The sequence below is a fragment of the Carcharodon carcharias genome, chromosome 20, assembly GCF_017639515.1.
Source record: "Carcharodon carcharias isolate sCarCar2 chromosome 20, sCarCar2.pri, whole genome shotgun sequence".
Taxonomy (NCBI): domain Eukaryota; kingdom Metazoa; phylum Chordata; class Chondrichthyes; order Lamniformes; family Lamnidae; genus Carcharodon; species Carcharodon carcharias.
The window spans coordinates 76,120,390-76,142,628 of record NC_054486.1 but is presented as its reverse complement, the minus strand read 5'-3'; the positions used below and the strand labels follow the sequence as shown (position 1 = coordinate 76,142,628).

The 22,239-nt window shown below is 39.2% G+C and overlaps 1 protein-coding gene across 2 annotated transcripts in view; it reads right to left on the bottom strand.

The window, feature by feature from the left end:
* The window catches only part of wdr25 (WD repeat domain 25), a 93,774-nt gene that overhangs the window by 52,317 nt on the left and 19,218 nt on the right, over nucleotides 1-22,239 (bottom strand). The gene's annotated exons all lie outside the window — the stretch shown is intronic.

Here is a 22,239-nt window from a genome sequence, read left to right as displayed (position 1 = left end):
TTCCATTCCATTACTATGAGAGATAACGCAACCTTTTCTCCCCACAGTGCTTTCGCAATTCTTAGTGTTGCACCGCGCCAAGGGAGTTCTTCTCACCACCAAATTTCAGGAAACCATGAACTTGAACAGGTGATCAATGTCCAAGGTCTGGACATAGCTAACTTATTAATCCTTACTACAATGTCTAAGTTCAGTATCAATCTGCTGAAGCCTTGCTACAAACACAAGATTTCATCAACACAAAAAACTCATCCCAAACACCCTTTATTTCAAATTTATATATAACAAATTAAATTGAATAAAATGTTCTTCTTAAAAAGTACACTGATTTTCTTTGATACTTGTGCCTCACTCTTAGTTGTAAATCTTCTGCCCAATCAGCATGGTGCACCCAGAATATTTTAATTCCACAACACCAGGGTGGAATCTACAATTCTTATGATGCTTCTTTCCTTCACACACACAAATTATTCACAGGTCTGACAATCTCCAACAAAAAGGCTTGGGTGACATATCCAACTCTGGAGCTGAAGCAGTTGCAGGCTGCTGAGAGAATGGTAGGTTTCTTTAGGGATTTTTTTTGCTGAATCTTTATGGGCAGGTTTCATGATTTTAATGAGAATTATTTATTTCAATGTGCTTAGGTTGTAACTTATGGAGCTACATATTCTTTGGAAGAATAGGTGGAACGCTGCAATTTAACACAGCTAACATCCCCATTTGAACCAAAATATTACAGTTTATGACAATTAAATGCCCTTGCTATACATTTTATAAAGTCCTAAATATTTAAAGTAATGCACCTGACATATGACTTTCAATTATATAGATCTTAAGGTTTACGTGGAACCTCACTGTGTGTAGAAAGGTTACCATATCACCTACAACATGTATTACACTTCAAAACTATTCACTGATTGCAAAAAAAAACTTTGGGACAGTCAAAGGATATGATAAGGTGCTGTGTAAAAGCAATTTCTTTCTTCAGATGAACAATAATAAAATAAAAGGTCTGAACTGTAATGTGGTTGAATCTTCTCAGATTCTATAGTCTAAAAAACAGAATGGGGGGAGTTATTTTTGCCTCTTCCTCTACAGCTTACACACAGCTATGATGATGGAGGAGGGGGAAAGTGAATTGGTTCTTAATTTTCCCTCCTTTGCTACAACAAAGTACATGCCTTCCCAATCAACAATGGCACAAATAAGATTAGGCTCTCAATACATAAGGAATAAATATGTCATAAAGGTCTCAAAGTATTTCACATATAATAAGTTGCTTCAAAGTGCACCCACAAATGGAAGCAAATAGTAAATTTGCTATCACAGTACTAATATGGAAAGATATTAACACAGTTGTGTGAAACATTAGATTAACAGGCAATTACCTTTCTAACAAATGTAAAAACTCCAGAAACAGTACAGAGGTTGTCAGGAAGCAAACTGGGAAGAAGGCCTGCCTTGATACACCAGCACTTTGTCCAAGATATTAAAAAAAAAACAAATACAGCTTTCCCCGTCCCACACCCTCCACACACACTCCCCATGCTCTATCCATGCCAACCTCATTCCTTATACCCACCCACCCCCCCATGGCCCCTCATACCCTCCATGCCAACCTCTGCCCCTTTACCCCTCCCCATGGTCCCTCATACCCTCCATGTCAATCTATGCCCCGCTATCCACCCGTGGTCCTTTACAACCACCATGCCAACTTAGTGCCAAATCATGCCAACCCATGCCCCCCACCCACCCTTTGGCCTTACGTCCTCCACGCCAACTCATTCAGTATCCGCCATGGGCAGACCTCAGGACCCATGCTGAGATTAAATGTGTGTTTATTGCAGACTCTATTAAAAAAGAATCACGAAAAAAACCATTCTCTACATTTACATACTTTCAACTACATAATTCCTTATAAAATCAAACACTGGAATTCATAGTCCTACTTCAAAGGGTCTGTAGCCACATGTAGCTAACAATCAAACTGTGAAATGGCAGGCACCCCACCGGGATAATAGAAGGTTGTGAAATCACTCATGCATCACTAATCCAGTAATGATAACCCTCAGGCTTATGTAAACAGATAGAGTGAAATAGCAAGCAGTGGCTTTTTTTAAACACTCCACACAACTTTTTTCCCTGAAGATTTAAAGGGCACAAATTTTAAATGCCTTGACAGCTTGACAGTTCCTTTGACGGCTCTCTTGTCAGGTTAGATGATTTTATACACTTTTTAATGCACATTCATGTCCGCTTTTAACAATCCCAAAGGGCATTTTACCTATCCCAAAGAGCACCTGACCTTCCCCAAAGTTTCCAGGGACCACATCCAAAGGGGTATCTTACTGCTCAAAGGATATCCCACCTCTCCAAAAGTTTAGACCTGCTCCTGCCAAGTCTAATCTGCACACATCGTATTTCCCATTCCTAGCTAATAAAAATCAGATATGACTGGAGCAGATGCTGTATTACATAAGTAGCTGGTGTTTCATATGGGCAGATGCTTCCGTGAAAAGTGCTCATGCAAATCTCGACACAGCGTAAATGGTAAGTTCCATGTTCCAGGCAGGGAGGTGTGACTTCTGGATTTTGACCACCTCTACCATTTTTGCAAGAACAGAGAGGTTCTCCGTCATTACAAACATCCAGGCCAGAATGCACTCACCCTGTCTGAATACTTGCACTCTTTGACTAAGAGTTCTGCATTACTAAATGTCTTATAAACTGTTTTCCCTTCCTCAAGGGAAAAAAAACTTAAGGCACAAATGCATAAACCAGAACCGATGTGGCACTTTATACCCAAATCAGAAAATTTTCTCTCAATCATTTTATATTTCCATATCTTCTCTTGCTCAGCATAAGCTCATTCACTGTTCTTCCATCATCCTTTACCTGTATCATTCTGATTTTTAAAGATTGTGCTGCATAGAAAAATGCAATGAATTATATTGGACTGCAGCGCCACAGATGCAATACAGTAATAGTGTAGCGGTCATGTTACTGGTCTGATAATGCAGAGGCCTGGACTAAAAATTTCAGAAACATTAAGTTTATATCCCTCCGTGACAGTTCCAGAATTTGCATTTAGTTTTAAAGATCTCAAAATAAAAAAACTGATATCAGTAAAAACAAAGTTGTTCAATAGTATAAAAATCCAACTGGTTATCTAATGTCCTCTAGGAAGGCAAACTTGTTGACATTTGGCCAGGCTTGTGTGTGACTGGTCCCACATCAAAATGGTTGATTATTAGTGTTATAGCAAGTACACAATTCTATCAAACTGCCACCTTCAACAACATTGTTGTAGCTTCTTTGCCACACAGACTGCTGCAGTTTAAGAAGGCAGAATACCACCTCCCAAGGGAAATTTGGGATGGGAAATCAATGTTGGTCTCATTTGCAATTCCCACACCCTAGGAAAGAATTTTAAAAATGGAAAGCTAAGTTCCTGTACATTGGGGAAATGGGGCTTCATTTCCCCAACATAAATTGCAGAAAACTGATAAACTAAATTGGAAACGCTGCGTGGAAATTTTTTTAAAAATCACCATTATAATACTGAAACAAATGAATAATTTCCAGAGAGACAAGATAGCCACTAGCATGTCATAAAGAGGAAGCTATGTATAGCACTACAAATGACAGATGAAACGCTTTTTCCTGACAGTATCAGCTTAGACCTGCCTTAGCCAACACAGTCACACTAATTCGGCCATTAAATAATGGCAGAAGAGATGATTAATGATGTGACATTTTAAGAAAATGAATGTTTCAGACTTTAATGTTATCATGTCTGACCTTTACCATATGAATATAAAACGCAAAGCATTATTCACTGGTGATGTTCACCAAACGACTCAATATCTTCTGGACAATAATTTATATTTGCAGCTCTGATAAAAATAAGGCAATTAAAAGGTTTGATATTTACATGTTGTTGTTCTAAATAAAACCATCTTCAACGTTTACAGAACAAAGTATTTTAAGCAAAAAAATTGTATGCATGTATGAGCGATATCTCTGAACAGAAAAGTACTGTAGCATTCGCCACCCATCCCCAAAAGGGATCACTTCCATTCTTATAAGAAAACAAAAACATCACTTCTTATTACACCATCCTAATATTGCATTTTTAAATTTCTAGTCAGACGGCTAATGTATTGCATTAGCATGCTAACCAAGCCTGCAATTCCTCTTTGCAAATGGCTTCAGCTGTTTATAAATTGTAATTTATGCACTTATGACCCTAATATCAACATGCTTCAGTTCACTTAATAAGATAAAACTCCCCATGCAGATTGTTTAAGCTCTCTTTTGTATAATTATATCTTGCCAAGATGTTAAATATTAACAAGATTGCACACAATTAAAACATAAGAAGCAGAATCAGTCAGCAAACTGTTAGCCATGAAATATTGCTCTATTCTGCAAGTGTGCAGAAATAAAGTCCTTATTCTTTACTGTTTTTTGTCTGAATACATCTCCATTAATCATCTTGGAACACTTTTCTACTTTAAAGGTGGTATATAAATTCAAGCTGCTAAATCTTCACTAAATAATGCTGGAAGTAATATAGAAAGATTCTCTTCTTCATATCTCTTCAGTTTTATAAGGGAGGAGTGAAAGGAGAGGAAATGTAAAGTTATTTTCTACCCTCTTCTATGTAATTTGTTTTGAAGAAATAGATCATTTGCTTGTCTATCAGCAGAAGAAATCACTGTTTTCTTAAACCACTGGCTGGTGCGAACCAACTATGTCGGATCTGTTAACCAGAAGAGCAGGGCTCCACTGATGTAAGCAGTGGGTCTGGTAATGAGAACAAGAAATGTGATTCTTTTTCACTATATTTAATTATTTTATTTTAAAAATGCTCTCAGCTATAAATTGTTAAGATTAGTATTTAGATAAAGTAGAATTATATTGTCACGACATTTCAATACAAAACTAATTTACTTTTCAGGAATGTATTAGGCTATCACACTATCTTCTCACGGATCTGGGTTTCAATCTAGTTTAAAATTATAGTATAAAAGTTTCCCTGAAATGCAATTTTTTAATAAAGTGAAACTAAATAAACTTGATGATCTTGAAATAAGTCTTATTATCCATTCAGTTATCCTCCCTTAAAATTTGATCAAATGTTATTTATTTGCCAAAGTTATATATCCAAGACAAATTTAACATGGTCAATCCTTCTAAAGGTCATTAAAAAAAAGACTTCAAAGTGTATGGAGCAAGTAGTATTTAAACTACTCTAAAAATAGACATCTTACATTGCATTGGCTTATTATAGTGTTCTGGAAACAGTAGTCATGATGGGTACACTATAGTTATCTCCATTGCTACAGTACATCGTGCTGTTCTTGTGAAGATCAACAAATAAGCAGAGGCAAAGAATTATTTGAATTTAATTTAAATTAATTTAATTTGATGAATTTAAATTTAAATTGTGTTTATGCTAAATTTATGGCCAAAGCAGAATATATTTGCTTTACAATCCTATTTTGTGCTATAGTATAGCATGCTGTTCTTCATTTTGAGTCAGAATCAATGCACCAGACAAATTAATAAATGTCCTACCAGCTCTGGTTAGTAGCTCAGGCTGGTTTATAGGTATCTGTTGAATTAAATTGATGAATAAAAAAAATGAATAGTATCACTGTACAGGGAATAGACTTGTGCTACATATATGCAGGAATATTTGAAGTTTTGAGGGCCCAATAGCTAGGCTGGGATTGGTGGTAATTATTGCAGATTGACAATCAGAATGGGAGGTGAGGCAGAAACCAGATCCACCAGTGCTCTGTTAGTCCCTTTTCAGCCACGTCACAGTCACAGTTCTTTTGGTGCAGGCCAACAAACTGTGGGCAGGAGGCGGCGTTATATTATTATGCGACAGAGGATGATAATGAGATAAAAAAACACTTTCATAATTTACAGAGAGTCCCTGGCATTTACCATTGTAAAAACCACTGGAGGGTGATCTTACAATTTGCTCGATTGCAACAATGTAATCACAGAGCAATTGATTTCACATTTCCCCTTCCTCCGAGCCCTGTGGCACCAAAAATATTAGGCAAGAGAAATTCTTATCCCCTTCATTTTGGTGGATGATCAACTGAGTCAGAATGGTGAGCGCACTCGCATTTAAAACTTAAATTCCCCTAACCCAGGATTTCTGATCGGGTCATGAACCTCAACACTTGAAAGGCAGTTCTGCTCCATCTTGGATCTGCTCTGATAGTTTCTCAGACATCACTTTTGTCTGCAGGGAGTAGAACACAGTCAACACAACTGAGGTGATAACTTTTTAATGCACCCTCACTAATCTACCTCCATAAGTAAAACAACAGCATTAAACATGTGGGCCTGCCTGAGCATTCATCCTCTGTGAAACCACTCTTCAATTCTTAAGAAAATGTCAACCAAATTCGGTAGAACACATTTCCCATCATATAACAAAATGGTGAATATTCTCATCTACATACAAGCAAAACCGTTTCTCTGGAATCCTTTAATGTGGAAAACTTGGAACATAGATTTTATAAAATTAGGCCTGAGTCAATAAATGTGTAAACATATATCATTCTTCACCATGATTAGGGGTACACAATAGAACAAGCTACGTTTAAATCAAAATATCAGACTAACACACCAAATTCATCTGAAAGTCTTTGCATCAAAATAATGGAACAGAGATAGTGTATACTGAAGTAAAGAATGAGTTGACCGTTCTGGTTATTACTAGATGCAATAATTCTTTAAATAACTCATTTTGCATCACAGGGAGTATAATTTATCAGCATAGGAAAATGGCAGTTGTCATTTGGCTGATGACAGAGATCTCACGTTTTACTCCCACTAGCTGCAATCACTCTGAACAAATAAAGAACAGAAGACAGAAATAATCTTTGTCTAAGGCACAGCTCAACTGCCCTTTCCAGTATTTCATTATCTAAGGAGCAACTTGCCTTTACATGGCACCTTTCACATCCTCAGGATGTCTCAAGTGTTTCATAATCAAGGAATTACTTTTGAATTGTAGTCACTGTTGTTGTGAAAGCAAATGTGACAACTAGTCATGTAAACAGCAGAATTAAACGATCAATGGTATTAACTCTCCCCCTAAAATCCACCTTGCGTTGCTTCGGAAAATTCCACCCATCTCTCCCTCTCTACAGACATACAAGTTTTATTTGAAATAGTTACTTAACATTTTAAATACAATTTTCACACAATTCCTTACCAATGGTGTCCACTCTTTTGAGATGATGTTCACTACACTTTCAAAGTGTACCTGGTTAATGGTCCAATGAACAAGAATTTTACATTTTTGTACCAAATTCTCTAACATCAGAGCATCAACATACATTTTAACAACATGGTCATCTTTTACGATGTATTTGTAGTTCAATTCACTAGAAATTGCTTCCATGAATAGTATTTCCATAGTTGACTCACTTGTTAGTAATCAAATGTTCGACTGATGATCCTGTCTACAAGGCACAAATATGAATCAGTTTGTTTTAATCTAAGCACACAACATTATTTACAGCAATATTATTTACAGCAGTGACAGAATCTGCTAGCATGTCTTCCATCAAATGCCAGTGCTCAGTTTGCATTTTCAGTGATTTAACATTTTGACTATAGTCCATCACTGATCTGTGAAACATAGCAGCATGCCAGGTTTATTGAGCTATTAAAATAGCCAACTATCTTTTACAGCTTCTATTGCTGATTTTGAGTTAAGAACAACCTGGTCAATTGCATCTGCAAGATTTGCATCTGCAGGATTCTAATCAGCATGGTCATAAAACTTTAAGATAGAGCAGACTAGGACGTGAGTTGACAATCAGTTGAAGAAAAATGTTCGGTAAACGTTCAATGTTTTTTTATTTCATTCATGGGATGTGGGCGTCTCTGGCTAGGCCAGCCTTTATTGCCCATCCCTAATTGCCCTTGTTCACAGGGCATTTAAGAGTCAACCACATTGCTGTGGGTCTGCAGCCATATGTAGACCAGGTAGGGACGGCAGATTTCCTTCCCTAAAAGGGCATTAGTGAACCAGATGGGTTTTTACGACAATCAGCAATGGTTTCATGGTCATCATCAGACTCTTAATTCCAGATTTTTATTGAACTCAAATTTCATCATCTGCTGTGGTAGGATTCGAACCCAGGTCCCCAGAGCATTGCCCTGGGTCTTTGGAATACTAGCCCAGTGACAATGCCACCGCCTCCCCTTGAGTTCTATATGTGGGTTCTCTACTGAGGTACTCATTGCACAAGAGACTTTTTTGAGAAAATAACTAAATTCCAAGGGTACAGCATTGACAAGAGATCGGCACTGGTGTTATGATCCCAGCTGATGTTAATACTGAACAAGTCAGATCCTGGCTTGACAGGTCCTAACTTATTTTTTTAAGAAACTGTGAAGATAAGCTACTGAATAAATTCACAAGAGTCTGCTGATGAACTTCTAACACAAAGAATAAAATATTTACTAAAACAAGAAAAGTGAACTACATTACACCAGACAAAATGTTTGGAAAGATCTCAATATAAATACCAAGATGATACAATATCTTTACACACACATAAACCAGTGAAGAATTATCACTGGCATGACACACAGGCTTTTCGTTCAGGGCGGGCACAGTTGCAAATGGCTTTCATCCAGTGAATTCCTGAGCTTCACTTGTTTCTCACTCAACTCGTATCTCTCCCAAGACACCCAAAAACTGCATTCTAAACTTACTGTTTCTTCAACTGCAGAGCAAACAAATGAGTTCCCCAAACTTAGTCTTCCAGCGGCACCTCTGTTAAACTGATCCTTTTACCGGGTCCTGTAACTGAATATTCAGTTCACTACTGTCTCAATGGCCTTGTAGTTTTTTTTCCCCTCTCAGGGAGCCTTAAAATCCCTGTCTTCACTCTCTGGCACACACTCCGAGCTTTTCTTCTCTCAACTCCTGTCTTTTCTCACAACAGTTTCCAGTCTCCACATTTGAAGATCCCACCTTGAAATTCTCTCCAAAAGTCGCTCCCATTCAGATGGCTTCAACAATGCCCCACCTCGCAGAGTTTCAATCTCACCTTCTGAGATTCCTTTCCCCTAGATCTCAAAGTACACTGAAACATCATCTTCCAAGCACAATTTCAGGTCTTCGGCCATCCCAAGCAAAACACCACTGCTCCAAAGGGGTACCTTTGCCTGAATGGTCCACAGCATGAAGTCACCAACCTTCAGCTGCCTATCGGATCTCCAGAGCTCCTCTCAAGCCTTCTTCATTTCAAGTCTGCTCCTTGTAGCTCTTTCTTTAATTCAGTGCTTATTTCTCTGTTCCTTTCTTCCAACTCAACTTAATGGGATCTATGTCTGTCCATTTTCTTTGTTCCTTACCTCAGACTTCCTTTTGGGACCTCTTCCAGTCCCCCTCCCATATCCTTCTCTCTGGGACATCTACTTGAGTGGCGCTCCATAACAGGTCATCTGACCTGCTTTTTTGTGCCATTCATCTTTCTTCCTTCTGCACAGGCGCACAGGGCCGGTCCTCCGCCTGAAGATCGTAAAATACCCGAACTGCACACATGTGGCCATTTCCCAGCTTGCAGGTGTGCGGAAGGCCTGAGGATCATTGGAAATCAGAATTCCCGACCTCCGAGCTCAGCAAGGCAAGTATCAGTTTCATCACAACTGGGAACATTTTTATTATTTCACATTTTTTTTTCTGGACTTAATGCAAAAATTTTTAATGATGTAATTGTTCAACACAGAGAGGAAAAAAACTCAAGAGGGCACAGTGAAGCACTTGATAGTTGAAATGAGCAGATATTTTCATTACAAACTGTGCAACAATTCCTAATTCCAGTGAATTATAAATGTTCAATGATCTCACAAGTGCCTCAGCCCAAATGGTATTGCTTAATCAGCAGAGTATGACTATTAGATTGGGCCTCCTGAACTAGGCAGGGTTCTTATAATAAATGTAATAGCATCTCTTATTCCCCACATTTTCAGCATGTCGAAGAAATATCAATTCCCATTGACTTCAGGCCAGTCCCAGGATTGCACACCATCTAACACTGCACTCTGTAAGTGCACTTCAGATTAATAAAGTGAGCTGTCACTGTAATACACGATTCACTTTTCCATGATGATAACACTTCAATAGTTGGAAAGGACTTTTATATTCATTTTAACAATTATCCTGCTTTCCTTCAGCTGAACTACAAATTACCTCTGTTTTTTGCAGAATAAGAATGCAAAAAGCATTGAAAATGTAAGGGAGAAGGAAGCCATTTGGCCCATCATGTCTGTGGCAGCCAAAAAAGAATGATCCAGCCAAATCCTACTTCCTAACTCTTGGTCCTTAGTCCTATAGGTTATGCAAGTGTATATCCAAGTGTTTATTTTTAAGTGCAATGGAGGGTTTCTGTCTCTACCACTCTTTCAGGCAGCGAGTTTCATGTCTCTAGTGTTTACTAAGGAAAATTAATCTGACAAAATATTGGTAGAAGTGAAGAAAGTTGAAACAATGGATGGGGGGAAAATTGAGAGGGAAGAAGTACTGGAAAGGCTGGCTGTACTTAAGGTAGAGAAGTTACCTGGTCTGGAAGGCTTGCATCTCAGGTTGCTGAAGGGAGTGGGGGTAGTGATAGCAGAAGCAAGGGCTTGTCATAATCTTTCAATCTTCCTTAAATACTGGGGTGGTGCCAGAGGTTGGGGAGTGGAAAATATGCCACCTTTATTCATGAAAGGATGTAAAGACAGTCCTAGCAACTACAGGCCAGTTAGTTTAACATCAATAGTGGGTATGGTTTTTGAAACAATAATCGGAAAGAAAATAAATAGGCACTTGAACATATTTGAGTTCATTAAGGATAGCCAACATGAATCGACAAAAGGTAGATCATGCTTAGCTAATGTAACTGAAGTTTTTATGTAGTAACAAAGGAGGTTGATGAACGGAATGCAATGGATGTAGTCTATATGGGTTTTAAGAAAGTGTTCAACAAGGTATTAGATAAAAGGCTGATTAAAAAATTTGATGCTCATGGAATAGGAGGGTCAGTATCCAATTGGATAAAAAAATTCTCCCAAGGACAGAAAACAAAGAGTCATGGCAGAAAATTATTTTTCAGACTGGAAGATGGTAGACAATGGTGTTCCTCAAGAATCAGTGCTGAGGCCATTACTTTTTTTTGTAAATGCCTTGGATCCTGGAATACAGAGTAGAATTTCAAAATTTGCCAATGATGCCAAACTTGGAGGAGTGGCAAAAAGTGAGGATGATATGAATTGCCTGCAACATGACATAGATAGGCCAACAGAATGTGCAGACAAGTGGCAGACAGAACTTAATATCGAGAAGAGTGAGGTAATGAATTTTGGTAGATGGCATAGGGAGAGACAATATACACTTAAAGGCACACTCTAAAGAGTGTGCAAGAACAGAGTGATTTGGGGTGCACGTGCATCGATTTTTGAAGGTGGCAGAACATATTGGCAGAGTGGACTTTGAGTTTCATAGAGAGAGGCATTGAGTACAAAAGCAAGGAAGTTATGGTGAACTTTTTAAACCTCTGGTTAGGCCCCCAACTAAACTATTGTATCCAGTTCTTGTCACCACACTTTAGGGAGGATGTGAAGGTCCTTGAAAGGGTACAGAAGAGATTTACCAGAATCGTTCCAGGATTGGGGAATTTTAGTTATAAGGTTAGGTTGGAAAATCTTGGGCTGTTCTCTGAGGAGAAAGGAGATTGAGGGGAGAATCAATAGAAGTTTACAAGATTATGACAGGTTTGGATAAGCTAGCTAAAGAAAAACTGATCCCATTGGTTGATATTACATGGACTAGGGGACAGGTATTTAAGGTTTTGGGAGAATATTTTTGAACGAAGCGAGTGGTAATGGCCTGGAACTAGTTGCCTACGATGGCAGTGGAAATGGAAGCAATCAATGATTTCAAAAGGAGATTGGTTGGGCACTTGAAGGAAAATAACCTGCAGGGCTATGGAGATTGAGCAGGGAATGGAGCTGTCTGGATTTCTCCGAGGAGAGCAGGTATGGACATAACGGGCCGAATGGCTTCCTTTGGTGCTGTAAATGAATCTTCAACCCTCTGGGTCAAAAAAAATGTCTTAATTGCCTCTCATCCTTCTGCCAAGTAGATTAAATCCATGTACCCTGCTAAGGGAAATAGGTCTTTCCCATCCCCTCATAATTTAATACACTTCAATTAAATCTCCCTCAGCTGTCTCTGTTCCAGAGAAAACAACCACAGCTTTCCTTATTCTCTTCTCATAGCTAAACTTATCCATTCCTCACAATATCCTTGTAAATTTCCTCTGTACTCTCCCTGAAGTGATCACATCTTTCGTGTAATGCAGTGACAAGAGGTGTATGCAGTACCCTAGCTGTAGTTTAAGTAGTATTTTATACAGTTCCAGCATATTCTCACTGCTCAGATATTCTATGCCTTAGCTGATAAAGGAAGGTATCCCCTATGTCTTCTTAATCACCTTATCTGCCTGTCCTGCTACCTTCAGGGATCTGTGAATATGCACTCCAAGTTACCAATGTTGCTCTACACTTCTCAATTTCCTACTATTTACTGTGTATTCCCTTGCCTTGTTTTACCTCCCCAAATATATTACCTCACACTTCTCCAGATTTAATGCCATTTATCACATTTCTGCCCACTTGACTAATCCTTTGATATTTTCCTGAAATCAACAGCTTTCTTCTTCTCTATCAACACACAACCATTTTTGTATCATCTCCAAATTTGATGAATCATGTCTCCTACATTCAATCTAAAACATTGACATATACCACGAAAAGAAAGGGATCCAGCACTGAGCCCTGTGGAACCCCAGTGGAAATGGCTTTCCAGTCACAAAATTACCCGTCGGCCATTATCCTTTCCTTCCTACCAGAGCCAATTTGGATCCAACTTGCCATATGCCCTTGCATCCCGCAGGTTAACTTTTCTGATAAATCTGGCATGTGGGACCATGTCAAAAGCCATGTTGACTACATCAAATGTGCTACTCTGATAGACCCTCCTTATTATGTCCTCAAAAAAATTCAATCAAGTTAGTCAGGCATGACCTTCCCTTAACAAATCCATGCCCCGCATCCTTGATCAATCCATGCCTTTCTAAATGACAATTTATATTGTTCTCAGAGCTTTTTCCAATAGTTTCCCCACTACCAAAAATAGACCGATTGGCCTTTAGTTACTCGGTCTATCCTTTCCTCCCTTCTCAAACAATGGCACAATGTTAGCATCTTGTCTGGGGCCAGAGAGGATCAGAAAATGATGGTCAGAGCTGCCTCTATTTCCTCCTATGCTTCTCTTAGCAGCCTAAGATACATACCATTTGGGCCTGGTGATTTATCCATATCCAAAAATGTTAAACCCCTAAATATTTCCTCACTCGCTATGTTTATACATTATCCATTATTTTACACTCCCCTTAAATATAATGTCTTCATCTTCTGTTCTTTTGTGAAGACAGGTGAAAGTATTCATTAAGAACCAAGCCCAAGTCTTGTGTCTCCCCACACAAGCTCCCATTTTTTCCTCGAATTGGCCCTTATTGTTTTTTAGGTATCATCTTGCTGTATTTAGAAAACATCTTTGGGGTTCCCTTAATTTTACTTGTCAATATATTTTCATGCCTTCTCTTTGCTTTCCTGGCTTTGTTTCTTCCCCACCACCATCAACTCCCACCCCACTTCCTAAAATCCTCTAGGCTTAGTATTAGGCTGTCTGATATAGTAATATTCACTTTATTTGCTTTATCCTACTCAGTATGTAGTTTAAAATCCAGCGGGGGGAGGGCAGGAGGGGTCTAGCTTTGGGATTTCCACACTTTTTCTTTCTGGGAACAGATTTGTTGTGAACCCTCCATTGTTTCTTCCTTGAAAAACTCTCACTGCTTTGACACTGATTCACTTTCAAGTAGCTGTTTCCAGTCCATATTTGCCAAATCACATCTCAGCTCAGTAAAACTGGCCTTTCACCAACTTAAAACTTCTGGTTTTGGTCTATATTTGTCCTTTTCCATAACTACACTAAATCTAACTGAATTATGATCACAACCACCTAGATTCTTCCTTACTGCCACCCCTTCTACCTGCTCATATGGGCATAAGAATTAGGAGCAGGAGTAAGCCACTTGGAGCCTCAAGCCTCGTCCGCCATTCATAAAGATCATAGCTGATCTCGCTTCTCCACATTCCCACCACTCCCTATAACCTTTCACCCCCTTACTTATCAAGGATCTATTACCTCTGCCTTAAAAATATTCAAAGACTCTGCTTACATTGCCTTTTGAGGAAGAGGGTTCCAAAGGTTCAACCCTCTGTGAGCAAAGATTTCTCCTTATTTTTGTCCATCATGGGTGACCTCTTATTTTTAAAATGTGACCCTAGGTTCTAGATTCTCCTACAAGAGGGAATATCTTTTCCACATCCACCCTGTAAAGGCCCCTTCAATCAAGTCACTTCTTACCCTTCTAAACTTCAGCAGATACAAGCCTAGCCTCTCAATCTTCCCACATTAGACAACCCGCCCATTTCAAGTATTAGTCTAGTAAACCTTCACTGAACTGCTTCCAATGAATTCACATCCTTCCTTAAATAAGGAGACCAATACTGTACACATTACTCCAGATGTGGTCTCACCAATGTCCTGTATAACTTAAGAGCACCCTCCCTGTCTTTATATTCAATTCCCCTCACAATAAACGATAACATTCTATTAGCCTTTTTAAATTACTTGCTGTACCTGTATACTAACCTTATGCGATTCATGCACTAGGGTACCCAGATCCTTCTGCATCTCAGATCTCTGCATTCTCTCACCATTTAGATAATATGCTTCTTTTTTTATTCTTCCTGTTAAAATGGATAATTTCACATTTTCCCACATTATACTCCATTTGCAAGGTCTTTGCCCACTCACTTAACCTATCTATTCCCTTTACAGCCTCCTTCTGTCCTCTTCACTACTTACTTTCCTACCTCTCCTTATGGCATCCAAGTCATTTATATAAATTGTAAAAAAAGTTGCTCAGTTTCATTTCCGAAAAACTAAATCCAGAACTGCCCCATCTCTTGTTGGTCTTGTTTTATACTAGCAAATAAAGTTCTCCTAAATGCACTGTAAGAATTCTGCAGCCTCTACACTGATTTTATTCCAGTTGATATTAGGGAAGTTCAAATTCCATATTACTGCACTTCTTAGCAAATTACCCACATATTTGCTCTTCTATTTGATCTTCTATTGCTCTGACTAGTGATTGTCCATTTTTCGTTCCTCAGTTCACCCATATGTCCTCATTTGATGAACCTTCTAGCATAACATCTCTCCTCACAGCAGTGATAGTTTCCTTAAACAATATTGTGATTCCCTCCTTTTTGATCTCTCTCCCTATCCCTTATCCAGGAATGTTGAACTGCTATTCCTGTCCTTCTTTAAGCCACATTCAGAAATGGCTATATCATGCTTCCAAATACCTATTTGTGCCCTCAGCTCATTTGCCTTATTCACTCCATGCATTGAAGTATATACTAAACACTGAACAACGTTGTCTATTTTCTAGTCTTTCCTCTACTCTTCATACTTGCTTAATTTTATGACATTTATTCTTCAGTACTCATCAGTAGTTTTGTCACAAACCATGTTCTTTCTATTATACTCCAAAGACTTCCACAAATATTTGATGAGCTTGCAAGTCAACTATAAAGTTTGATCATTTTACAAACTCACGCCAGTGAGCAGACAATGTAAATACAGTGTATTTTCACCTTTAGAAAATGGGATTCAATCCAGCCCAGACTGGGTCCTGTAGAAATTCAGTAGGAAATGCATAGCATTGGTGTCATCAATCCTGGCCAACTACAGCAAGGTTTACGCCCAACTCTACTGGATTTTTTTTTAAAACTGGCATCGTTATTGCTAATTTTTACTGAATTTGAGGCATTTTAATGTCCATGAGTTCAGCTAATAATGCCAAAATTAATTCTACTTGGCACACTTAGTAAGCAAACAGGGGAGATTTCATTCCATTAATCCAGATTAAATTTGATCATGGATGTCAAAGGTGTGAGAGCATCTTACCCTCTGATCCAGCAACCATACACCTGGCTTCTAATCTGCACTACCTCAGACCTATGAGTACATAATACTGATGTCAGTGCAGGGCATTAAAAGTAGAACTCTGTATTAGTTCTTATAAGTGATATCCTTCATATTGCAAGGTACAGAAAAACAAATAAAAGTCAAGATTTTAAAGTGGCCCACAACAAACTTCACAGCATTTGAACTTCAGACAATGTAGCACACGGAGTTAGGACTAATTCGGTATCTGCTTCAAAGGAGAAGCATAGACGGTCTCCATCTGTGCTATATTGCTTTATGATATATTAAATGCAGTTAGAACCATGCCAGAGAAACCATACAGTATGCACAGTTAAGCAAAATAGATTTTCCTAAACATAAATTGAGCTACTTCAATATGTGGGAGAAAAGGGGTATGCACAAGGATGATGATAAAATTAAAGTCATACTTGGTGTTATCAAAAGATTATCTGAATTAGAATGCAACTTTCAGACCATCATATCATCCATTATAGAGAATGTATATCAGGCAGAAATATATCCAATGAAGTTTTGATGTTGCGAAGACTGATGCTGACTTCTCCAACAGATAGGCCAGTACAGGTGTATAAGTTATAAAATATTTCATAGCTCTGCTAATAAAATCAAAATTCTAATACAAGGAGTTTGTCCTCAGCTTCTTCATAATTATCATCACTAAGTTATATAGGTCATGCATTTATATAGCATCTCGAGACATTTTCTACTACAGAAAAGATACTATATAAATACGTGGTCTATATAACTAAATGATGATGATTACAAAGATCCCAAGGACAAAATCCTCGGTTTGGAAAATTTGTTTTTATGACAAGGCCTATAAAAGATTTTGCAATTTGTGTAGCTGTGCTGGCCTAACCGACAGAGGAGTCCGTTTCAGCCTTTGCACCAAAGTTTCATTGGAATAAAATATTGTTATAATCTTAATCAGAACTCACTTTATTGCTGAAAAAAGGGACATGCTGGCAAAGCTTTTCATTTCCCAAGTGTGCTAAGAATTATGTAACAACCAATTTAAGACTAATCAGTCGGACATGCAATTTGACGCTTGCTGGAAGCTACATATATTCGCACACAGGGATCTGCAGACAAAAGTAATATATTCAGGCCTTTTTTGAATTAAACAAAAGCGTGGGGGACAATAGTTCCCTGGCGCAATCGCCAGGGCAGCACCTCGACCAATCAGAGCTGACTTGCCAACATATCAGCACCTTTATCTCATGCAGTTTAAATTGTCGCTCCCTTTGAAATTTGGCATTCTTGCATCTGTCCTGATGAGTGCAAGACAAAAAGCTTCACAGAATGTCTCTTTTTTCAGCAGTACTCAAGTTCTGTACTACCAACTCACTATACTTTAGTGTTGCCTTTAACAGTAGTATAATTCCCACAGCAGTGATGAAGTAACACTGTAACTTCTAGGGAACCATCCTGAAGAGCTGATATTTGGCAGTTCCTCAGGAGGCAAATGCAGAGTGGTAACGCATAGCACCACAGTTTTTGCGCATGCACTCTCTGATTGTTCACTCCAACAGTACAGGTTAGCAATGTAGTTTTAAGTCATTGCCACAAATGTAAGTCATGATTACAATTTTCAAGTAAATACATGTATAACTGCAAAAATATCATTCTACAAAGTTGTCTTTGCACTGCTACTGAGATCATTCTACAGCGCAAATCTTGCCAGAAATCAGGGTTTTCTAACTCCATACCAAATCATAAGGTTAACCATTAACCAGACTACTTGACTCTGAAACATGGGCTGGGATTTCATGGAGCCCGCTTGAGCAGGCTAGATGGTGGGCGGGCCCACATAATTGCGGGGAGGCCGCATGGCCCATTTCCATTGTCAGGAAAACTGAGTCCCATTAAGTCATGCCGGGAATAGGCCGTGCAGGAAACCAATTTGCTGGCTAACTAGACTTATTATTGAGCCACTTAAAAGTCATTATTCCTGAGCCCACTGGATTTAGTGGTGGCTCATGGATTCTTACAAACTCTCATGGGTTTCTGGTGCCTCCTGAAGGCCACTGAATTTGCCAGCAGCCTTCCTAGGGGCTGGTCCCTCTTTCAAAGGGATGATGCCCAATCAAGGGACTGGTATTGGGAAGGGGGTGGTGCCCACTGAAGGCCACCCCACTGCCCTTGCATCTGACCCCCTCCTCATCTCTCGCCAACAATTCCCACCCCACAACCCCCAACCCATCCGACTCATTTCTCTCCAGATATACCACAATTATCTCTGGTGAAGGCCTGTGATTGGCTGTCAGCTCTCAGTAGGCAGGGTTTTGGCCACTGGGGTCCTAAATCTCAGGAAAGGCCCAATGCTGGCAAGTACCTCTCAGGCACTTAATTTGGTCAGCCTCCCCCACCAAAGTGATGCGGTTTCCCACCGGTTCTCTAACTGGTGAGCAGGACCTATGTCGGGAACATTAAATCCAGCCATGAAATGTAAACTAAGTCAGTAATGTTATTCTTAGCACAAAGTTAGAAAAAACTGGAACACTCAGTAGATCAGGCCACATTTGTGGATGAAACAGACAAAAGATGTTTTGAATATAGGCCCTTCCTTAAAACAGAGTCCTGAAGAAGGATCTGCGCTCAAAACGTGTTGTCTATTCTCTCCACAAATGCTACCTGACCTGATAAGTGTGTGGACTTTTGTTTCAGATTTCCAGCATACACAGTTTTTTGCTTTAATGTCATACTTAGGTATGTCAGCTATATCCAATGATCATTTGAGTCCTATTCCTTGCAGTATGTTATGGAACTGGTAATATAAATCTGAAGTGATTAGTAAATGTTTAATATTCAAATGTATGGTACAGTAATGGATTACTGCATTGTTTGTTTACTTCTGATATTTGGGTTTGAATCTGGGTAGAATGATGAGATAATTGGTCAGCGCACCTCTTCTGTGAAAGAAGACTGGACAATGCTCCCTTTAATTTTTCCATCCAAGAGCAGAATGAATTCTGTTATGTGTGCCAATATCAAGGTAATGGGCAGATGTGCTCTACCAGAGAAACAAAAAACCTGTACATAATGTATATTTAGAAAGTTACCATAGTTATGGAAGAAGAAAGAATACCACCCCAGCCATTGACACAGTAACATGCTAGCCCACAAATGACCAGATTTACTGAATTCAATTTTAAATTTACATTTATGCCTTTGAATTTTCAACCTCTAGGTTTTAAGTTCAGTACCATAACCACCACACTGCCATACATAAGAAAGGCATTTGTTAGTTTTGACATTATAGTCATTTGACAGAAGAAAAGTTGAATTGGTAACGATGACTCAAGACAAGGATCTTTTGTTTCAATTTAACAAGCCCCAAATAGAAAGAGCTAAGAAGGCTCGCCTTTTGAATTGATAGAAAAAGTGGAAAAGGCAACTTTTATTTTTTACAGTTTATCGAATGTTTTCTTTGCATAAAACTGCAATAAATTGTGAGGAAAATAGCTCAGTCATTTCTTCACATTAACAAAAATAATTATCAAGCAGAGATAAAATGTCTCTGAATTTGGTAAGAGGTTAGCTCTTGTAAACTGGAGGTCAGAGAGACACAGTGTCCCTGTAAAATAATGAATATTGAAGGGGGAGCTGGGGAATAGAGTGTTGTGGTGAAGAGAATGACTGTTGAGGTCCTTTTTGGGGAAGTAGCAGCGTTTATTTCACTATAGATTTTTCAGATGTGAATTTTCAAGTAATAAACCAGTTCACCTTTTTTGAAGCAAACAGTCTCTTGTAAAACACACAAAAGTGAATTGCGGAGGGGTAGTATTTGGAAGTAAGCATGGTTTAAAATGCCCCATGAGATAACCTCACGAGAATCTTTGCTTCATTATTTGGAAATCTGGGCGGGAATCTAAAACTTTTCACAAACTTCCTAGAAATGCCCTTTTGTTTTTAATGTGTCGAATGTCTTTGAGGTCAATCTTCCTAGAATAATTCTACAGAAGCAGCTGCAGCAGAATGTCTAGATCAGGGTATTAACTGGCCAAAAAATCGTCTTACTCTTAATAACTTACTAACTCTGACATTCTCTCTCTCTCTCTTCACCATGCCCTAAGAGGGTTTGGTGACCATGAACCACCATGGTAATCTTGCTCTGGAGGCGTGGATCATCTTCGTTGGTGGCACATTCATTCAGTGAGGAGCGGCGAGGCTCTTCAGAAAAATCATTCTTTGCCTACCTTGATCTCTTTTACCTCCCTTTCCTGTCAGCATCAGACTTTCCAAATCACGATTTCTTATTACGTACCCAAGAAATTCCAACTGTTCTTTTGGTGTCAAATTTTATTAGCACCTCTTCATTGGTAGCATGACCCGTCCAAGATATCTTCAGTATTCACCTCAAAAGCCATAACTCTGCAGCCTCAATTCTTCTTTGCATTGTTTCACTGATCGTCCAACACCCACCTCTGTAAGTCAAAATTGGTGTGATGTCACATTTCAAGATTCTCAGCTTTGTTTTCATGGTTAATTTTGAGTTGATCATAATCTTTTTTCATTTTTTGAAATGTGGTTTTGGCAATTCCAATCCTGTGTCTTATTTCTTGGTTGCACCTTCTGTCTGATGTAAACATACTTCCTAGGTAACAAAATTTGTCTACTTGCGTGATCTTGTCATTCTTCATTGTGATCTTACATTCTGATATGACTTTTTTTTGGACACTACTAAACATTTTATTTTCTTACAATTTATGCTCAGCCCTTTCTCCTCACTTACACTCACTACTCTACAAAATCTTTTGCAATTTCTCTTCAGAATCGGCAATAAGAACAGCATCATTGGTGTGTCTTATATTATTAAAGTTGCAACCTCCAACTAATAATCCAGGAAGGTCTTCAATATCTCTAAGAATGTTTTCACTATACAAATTGGTTAAATCTGGGAGAAAAACGTACCACTGTCTGATCCCTCTTTTAATCTTCACAAAATTGCTTGGATCGTTCTCAGGCTGCAGTTTGTTCCCAATAAAGAGTTCTTATCACTCAAGATCCTTGCCATCAAAGTCAAGAGACTCTAACATGCTAATCGGTTCTTCATGTTTCATGTGCTGCCAGCGAGGGCTCGGCAGAGGGATAGCAAGAGGGAGGAAGCGAGAGAGGGAGCGAGAGGTGCTGCGAGTGGGAGGACGGGGAGGGAATCAGTAAACAGGAGGGCTGAGGCGGGAGCAACGACCAAGAAGGAAGTGGCATGTGGGAGGGTCGGGGAGGGAGACAGCGAATGGGTGGAAGTCAGCAACTGGGAGGGGAGGGGAGGGTTAGGGAGGGAAGTGGCAAGCTGGGGGGAGTAGGGGAAGTGGCGGGAGTGACAGGCAAGCCAGTCGGGAGGGAAGGGAAGTGGTGAGGGCGGGCAGGGAAGCGGCAAATGGGAAGGTCGGTGAGGGAAGCAATGAGTGCAAGGGTCAGCGAGCAGGCTGCAGGAAAGACAAGTGCTGACATAGGCTTCAAACTGACAGGAGTGAGTTTCAGCTGTTAATTTCACTTGATTAATCCTGTCAGGCTTGGGCGCTCGTCCATTAATTTCCTGTCATGGAGGTATTGACCAGTTCTTCACTTGTTGGGTAGAGTGGCACTAAACCTCATTTAACCAGCAGGATGTGCACGGCTATATCTTCTCCGCCGATGCTGCCAGACCTGCTGAGTTTTTCCAGGTAATTCTGTTTTTGTTTTGGATTTCCAGCATCCGCAGTTTTTTTGTTTTTAACAATTAAGTGCGTGGTACTTGATGAGACTGTTGTGCAGCTGCACAGTCGCACAGTTAAGAGAGAACACTCTTGGGCAGTTTCAACTTAGTTAGGATTTCACAGCACAAAAGCAATTAAACAGCAGTTGTAACTCTCATTTAAAAGTCTCAGAGTTGATCGGTAGACACTGTACCAACATAGGTGGTTTCTAAAGAATGATTTTTGTAATCATTGAACAGTACAGCACGGAAAGAGGCCACTCAGCCTATCAGGACTGTGCCAGCTCTTTCAAAAAGCAACCCGGTTTTGTCCCACGCGGAATTTAACAAGCATCGGGGGACCTGACGTTCGCCACCAAAA